The following is a 7,448-nucleotide window of genomic DNA, read 5'->3' on the forward strand; positions in this document are numbered from 1 at the left end:
GTGGCGGCTGCTGCCCCGATCGCCCCTCAGGAACAGAGGGAGGTGGAAAAGCCCACAGGGGCGATTGGGGCTGGCAGCCACCACTTGCACCCGCTGACAGCACTGAGCGATCAGGACTGGCGCTAGGCGCCAGCAGCGGGTGTGAGCGGCGGGGGTTTTGGAGGCTCCGGCACCAGCAGCAGGTGTGAGCACCGGGCAGGACCATGGCAAACGGGAGCAAAGAATTTTCAGTAACCACCAGAGTCCCGCCCCAATGACAGAGACCAGCCCCCAACCTTGGTCTGGCGCCCCCACTCATCTGCTCCACCATCCAACCATGGCCAACACCCACCATGGTCTGCGCTCTGCAGCCTGCTGCCAACACCGGCCATATTCCACACGTGCCCTCTGGTGGTCAGCGCATGTCATAGCGACCAGTTGTTCAGTTGTCAGTCTATTTGCATATTAGGCTTTTATAGAGAGAGAGAGATTGTTAAGTGTAACCATAGGGCACATATTTAAGATACATATTCATGTTGGAAAAATCAAAATCACACTCTGAAATGCATTTGAATTATGATAAGTCAACTAAGATATGAATCCTTAGTTCTCATTCTGTATACTGATAAATCTCCCAGGAGATGAAAAAGGCTATTTCAGCTTTGTACACGGGTTTGTACATAGTATCATTTTATCTGATCCCATTCAACATGCATAAATAGTCACTAGGTAAAAATTGGCCAGATGCTTCTGTAGATAATGTTAGTGAAGGAAATATTTGAAAACCCAGAACCCGAGTCTATTGCCTCGCCTTTATTGCAGATAATTTTTTATTGTTCACCTTATTAGAGATGTCTCCCACTTTCTTTTTTTTATTTTTTTTAATTTATTGCTTAAAGTATTACAAAGGGTATTACATATGTGTCCATTTTATCCCCCCGCCCTAGACAGTCCCCTAGCCTCCCCTATCCCCCAGTGTCTAATGTCCATTGGTTATGCTTATATGCATGCATACAAGTCCTTTAGTTGATCTCTTACCCCCCTACCTCCTGCCCCCCACCCCTCCCCGGCCTTCCCGCTGCAGTTTGACAATCTGTTTGAGGCAGCTCTGCCTCTGTATCTTATTGTTCAAAAGTTTATAATGGTCTCTACTATCCATGAATGAGTGAGATCATGTGGTATTTTTCCTTCATTGACTGGCTTATTTCACTTAGCATAATGCTCTCCAGTTCCATGCATGACGTTGCAAATGGTAGGAGTTCCTTCCTTTTTAGAGCAGCATAGTATTCCATCATGTAGATGTACCACAGCTTTCTAATCCATTCATCTACTGATGGGCACTTAGGCTGTTTCCAGATCTTAGCTATGGTGAACTGTGCTGCTATGAACATAGGGGTGCATATATCCTTTCTGATTGGTGTTTCTGGTTTCTTGGGATATATTCCTAGAAGTGGGATCACAGGGTCAAATGGGAGTTCCATTTTCAGTTTTTTAAGGAAACTCCATACTGTCTTCCATAGTGGCTGCACCAGTCTGCATTCCCACCAGCAGTGCACAAGTGTTCCTTTTTCTCCACATCCTCTCCAGCACTTGTCGTTTGTTGATTTGTTGATGATAGCTAGTCTGACAGGTGTGAGATGGTACCTCATTGTTGTTTTGATTTGCATCTTTCAGATGATTAGTGACTTTGAGCATGTTTTCATATGTCTCTTGGCTTTCTGAATGTCCTCTTTTGAAAGGTGTCTATTTAGGTACTTTGCCCATTTTTTGATTGGATTGTTTATCTTCCTTTTGTTAAGTTGTATGAGTTCCCTATAAATTTTGGAGATTAGGCCCTTATCAGATATGACATTGGCAAATATGTTTTCCCACACAGTGGGTTTTCTCGTTGTTTTGTTGATGGTTTCTTTTGCTGTGCAGAAGCTTTTTATTTTGATGTAGTCCCATTTGTTCATTTTCTCTTTAGTTTCAAGTGTCCTAGGAGCTGTATCAGTGAAGAAATTGCTTCGGCATATGTCTGAGATTTTGTTGCCTTTGGATTCTTCTAGAATTTTTATGGTTTCCTGTCGTACATTTAAGTCCTTTATCCATTTTGAGTTTATTTTTGTGTATGGTGTAAGTTGGTGGTCTATTTTCATTTTCTTCAATATATCTGTCCAATTTTCCCAACACCATTTATTGAAGAGATTATCTTGGCTCCACTGTATGTTCTTGCCTCCTTTGTCAAATATTAATTGAGCATATTGGTTCGGGCCAATTTCTGGGCTCTCTAATCTATTCCATTGATCTATATGCCTATTCTTGTGCCAGTACCAGGCAGTTTTGAGAACAGTGGCTTTGTAATACAACTTGATATCTGGTATTGACATCCCACCTACTTTGTTCTTTTTCAGGATTGCTGCAGCTATTCGGGGTCTTTTTTTATTCCAGATGTCTTCCTCTATATCTTTTTTCAACGTCCTGTAGTTGTCTGAGTAGAAGTCTTTTACCTCTTTAGTTAAGTTTATTCCTAGGTAGCTTAATTTTTTTGGTGCGATGGTAAACGGGGTTGTTTTTATAATCTCTCTTTCTGAAAGTTCACTATTGGTGTATAGAAATGCCTCAGATTTCTTGGGGTTAATTTTGTATCCTGCTACATTGCCAAATTCATGTATTAAGTCTAGTAGCTGTTTGATGGAGTCTCTAGGGTTTTGTATGTATAATATCATGTCGTCTGCAAATAACGACAGTTTTACCTCCTCTTTTCCAATTTGGATACCTTTTATTTCTTCTTCTTGCCGAATTGCAGCGGCTAACACTTCCAGTACTATGTTGAATAGGAGTGGTGAGAGGGGGCATCCCTGTCTTGTTCCTGTTCTTAGGGGAAATGGTGTTAGTTTTTGTCCATTGAGTATGGTGTTGGCTGTGGGCCTGTCATATATGGCTTTTAATATGTTGAGGTATGATCCTTCTACTCCCACCTTGCTGAGAGCTTTTATCAAAAATGGGTGTTGAATTTTGTCAAATGCTTTTTCTGCATCAATTGATATGACCATGTGGTTTTTTTCTTTCAATTTGTTTATGTGATGTGTCACGTTTATTGATTTGAGGATATTGTACCATCCTTGCATCCCTGGGATAAATCCCACTTGGTCATGGTGTATGATCTTTCTGATGTACTGCTGGATCCGATTTGCTAAGATTTTGTTTAGGATTTTGGCATCTATGTTCATGAGGGATATTGGCCTGTAATTCTCTTTCATTGTGTTGTCTTTACGTGGTTTTGGTATTAGGGTGATGCTGGCTTCATAGAATGAGCTTGGAAGTGTTCCTTCCTCTTGGATTTTTTGTAGTAGTCTGAGGAGGATAGGTTTTAGTTCTTCCTTGAATGTTTGGTAAAACTCCCCTGTGAAGCCGTCTGGTCCTGGGCTTTTGTTTGATGGAAGCTTTGTGATGACTGCTTCAATTTCTTCCATAGTTATTGGCCTGTTGAGATTTTTAGATTCTTCCTGATTGAGTTTTGGAATGTTGTATTTTTCTAGGAATTTGTCCATTTCCTCCATGTTGTCTAGTTTGTTGGAGTAGAGCTGTCCATAGTATTTTTTAACAATCATTTGTATTTCTGTGGGGTCTGTTGTTATTTCGCCTCTATCGTTTCTGATTTTGTTGATTTGGGTTCTCTCTCTTTGCTTCTTGGTGAGTCTGGCTAGATGTTTGTCAATCTTGTTTATCCTTTCAAAGAACCAGTTCTTGGTGTCATTGATTTTCTGTATTGTTTTTTTGGTCTCTATGTAATTTATTTCTGCTCTAATCTTTATTATCTCCTTCCTTCTGCTCACTCTGGGGTTTTCTTGTTGCTCTCTTTCTAATTCTTTGAGTTGTAGAGTTAGATGATTTACTACCATTTTTTCTTGTTTTTTGAGATAGGCCTGTAGAGCTATAAATTTCCCTCTCAGGACTGCTTTCATTGTGTCCCATAGGTTTTGGATTGTTGTGTTTTCATTGTCATTAGTTTCCAGGATGTTTTGAATTTCTTCTTTGATTTCATTGGTAACCCAATCAATATTTAATAGCATGCTATTCAGCTTCCAGGTGTTTGAGTATTTTGGGTTGTTTTTATTGTAGTCTATTTCTAATATTATGCCATCGTGGTCTGTGAAGATGCTTTTTATGATTTCAATCTTCCAGAATTTGGGGATACTTTGCTTGTGACCCAATATATGGTCTATTTTTGAATATGTGTTATGAGCACTTGAGTAGAATGTATATTCCGTCGCATTGGGGTGAAGTGTTCTGAAGATGTCTATTAAGTCCATCTGATCTAGTGAGTCATTTAGGATTGCTGTATCTTTGCTGATTGTCTAGAGGACTTATCCAGTGCTGTCAGTGGTGTATTAAAGTCCCCTACTATGATTGTATTGTTGTCGATCTCTCCTTTGATATCCTCCAGGAGTTTTTTTTATGAATTTGGGTGCTCCTGCATTGGGTGCATATATGTTTACCAGGGTTATATCTTCTTGTTGTATTGATCCCTTTAGTATTATGAAGTGGCCTTCCTTATCTCTTGTTATGGCCTTCACTTTGAGGCCTATTTTGTCTGATATAAGTATTGCTACCTCAGCTTTCTTTACCTTTCCATTTGCCTGAAAGATATTTTTCCATCCTTTCACTTTCAGTCTGTGTGAGTCCCTTCTAATGAGGTGGGTTTCTTGTAGACAGCAGATGTATGGGTCATGTTTTTTTTATCCATTCAGCCACTCGATGTCTTTTGTTTGGAGCATTTAGTCCGTTTACGTTTAAAGTTATTATTGAAAGGTACTTGTTTGTAGCCATTTCTTTTTTTGTGTGGCTGTTTTCTTTCTGAGCTTTTTATTTCTTCTTTTTACACCAGTCCCTTTAGCATTCCTTGCATTGCTGGCTTGGCGGTGATAAACTCCCTTAGCCTTTTTTTGTCTGTGAAGCTTCTTATTTCCCCTTCAAGTTTGAATGATAGCCTTGCTGGATAGAGTATTCTTGGATTCAGTCCTTTGCTTGCATCACTTTGTAAATTTCTGTCCATTCTTTTCTGGCCTGATGTGTTTCTGTTGAGAAATCATTTGATAATCTAATGGGAGATCCCTTGTATGTAACTTTCCGTCTCTCTCTTGCAGCCTGTAAGATTCTCTCTTTGTCCTGAACATTTGCCATGGTAATTATGATGTGTCTTGGTGTGGGTGTTTTCGGGTTCACCTTGTTTGGGACTCTCTGGGCTTGTGTGACTTTTTTCTTCCCAACCTCAGGGAAGTTTTCTGATATTATTTCTTCGAATAGGTTTTCTAATCCTTGTTCATCTTTCTGTTGTTCTGGTACCCCTATTATTCGTATGTTGTTTTGTTCCATGTTGTCCCAAAGCTCCCTTAGGCTCTCTTCCTGTCTTTTAATTTTTTTCTCCAATTGCAGTACATTTTGGGTGTGTTTTGCTTCCTTGTCTTCTAATTCACTAATTCGGTCCTCCGCTTCTCCTAGTCTACTGTTGATACTTTCAATGGAGTTTTTCATTGCAGCTATATCACTCTTCATTTCTTCTTGGGTCTTACTTAAGTTGTTGATTTTTTCATCTGTTTCTTCTAGCTTCTTCCATATGTTATCGATTTTTTCATCTGTTTCTTCTTGCTTCTTGCAGAGGTTGTCGATTTTTTCCTCCATCCGGTTTATGCACTCTAGGACCCTTATTCTGAATTCTTTTTCTGTCATGTTGCATGCCTCTGTATTACTTAGCTGCTTTTCTGGAGAGTCCTCCTTCTCTTTCCTTTGGGGGTTTCTTTGTCTACCCATGTTTGGTCTCACTGACATATCTAGACGTTGAGTCATTCAGTGGTTGCTCCCTTGGTGGCAGTGACTCCTTGGTCTGTGGTTGCTCTTCGGGCGGTTGTGGTAGCAGCTGCTCTTCAGTTGGCAGCAGCTCCTCTGGTGGGTGCTGTTCACAGCTGTGGTGGCTCTTCTGACTGGTGGGGCGAGGTTTCACAGACAGATGCTGTTCCTCAGCAGAGGGTGTGGTGCTCAGGAGGCTGCTGTTTCTTGGATCTGCTGCGTTGATTTAAAGGCACAAAATACAACACAACAAGGCACCGCGTACCAGGCACTATACACAAATATATTCACGATATTAATAACCCCAAATAAAGGTGACCACCCTAATTAAGAGAATTAGGGGATAAGGAAGAAGGAAGAGAAAAAGATAAAAGAGAAAAAAGAAAAGAAAAGTAGGGACCAAAAAAAGGAGTGCAAAAATGAAATTGGGAAAAAGGAGGGGGGAAAATAAAAGCGAGAAAAGAAAAGAAAAGAAAAGAAAAAAAAGAGCGAAAAGAGAGAATGAAGTGGAAGAGGGGAAGAGGCTTTTTATATGAGGAGAATACTCCTATAGAACCGCCACTAATCCCAACAAATTCCAGCAACAGCTCCCTGGAGATGAATGCAAACTAGAAACAACCAATAATATAATGATGAAAATAGAATGGAGAACACTAATCCCAAAATAAAATAAAGAGAAAAAAAAATGGCACTTTAGAAAATGGTAAAATGGTAGCAGTAATAATACTGGTTAAAAATAAGAAGGTAGTAATTAAAAGGGTAAAATCAGGTGATGGAAAAAGAAGAAAAAAAAGAAGAAGAAAAAGAAAGAAAAAAATTGGTTTCTTAGTTGAAAGGTGAAAAAAGAAAAAGAAAAAATTGCAGTAGTGAAGGTCCTTCGGTTCTTCTATTCTTCAGTATGGCTTGCCTTAGACCTGCCAGGTACTCAGGAGAGTGTTGAGTTTCCCTGTGATACACTGTTCCTCTGTGTAGTAAACCACAGTCCTTATTTTAAAGCAGGCCGCATTTGTTTCCCATACTGCCTTATTTTGTGTTTAGCAAAGAGTCAGTTTGTGGGTCAGCCTCTGGGTGGCAGTGTTCTGGGGTTGGCCTCTGAGGCTATAGGGCCTCTCTGTCCAGTGGAAGTTCACTGCCCAGAGCTGGCTGCGTAATAGTTAGGTACCGGTGCTGTGTTGTTGCTGGGATTGAAAATCCCTCTATAGGCCCGACCCTGTTAACTCCCAGGGACTGATCAGGTTATTTTAATCCTTGATCTCGTTCAGGGTGGAATCTGGGTGTGGCTGTGCTCCTTTCCTGGGGGCTGGGGGGAGGAGTCTCACTCTCCAGAGAGAATGGCTGCCCCAGTCCTGGGCTCAGGGGTGTCTCAGCACTCAAGTCACTGCCACCTCTCCCGGCCCCCCTTCTCTCCTCAGTCTCTCCCCAGATTCCACTCCTCCGCACACTCTCCCTCTCTTCAGCACAGGTGAGTGTCTGTATCCGAAATGTCCCATGAACAGGATTCAGTGAAAACAAACAAACAAACGCCGGCCGCGGAGACGGGGAAGGCTTGGTTTCTGTAAGCTTCTTCTCTTACGGGGAATGTATGGTCTGGTCAGCTCTTCAGACTTTCCCCTTTAGGCTCAGTCCTCTGTGATCACAGA

The sequence above is a fragment of the Myotis nattereri genome, assembly GCF_964212035.1.
Source record: "Myotis nattereri genome assembly, chromosome: X".
Lineage (NCBI taxonomy): Eukaryota > Metazoa > Chordata > Mammalia > Chiroptera > Vespertilionidae > Myotis > Myotis nattereri.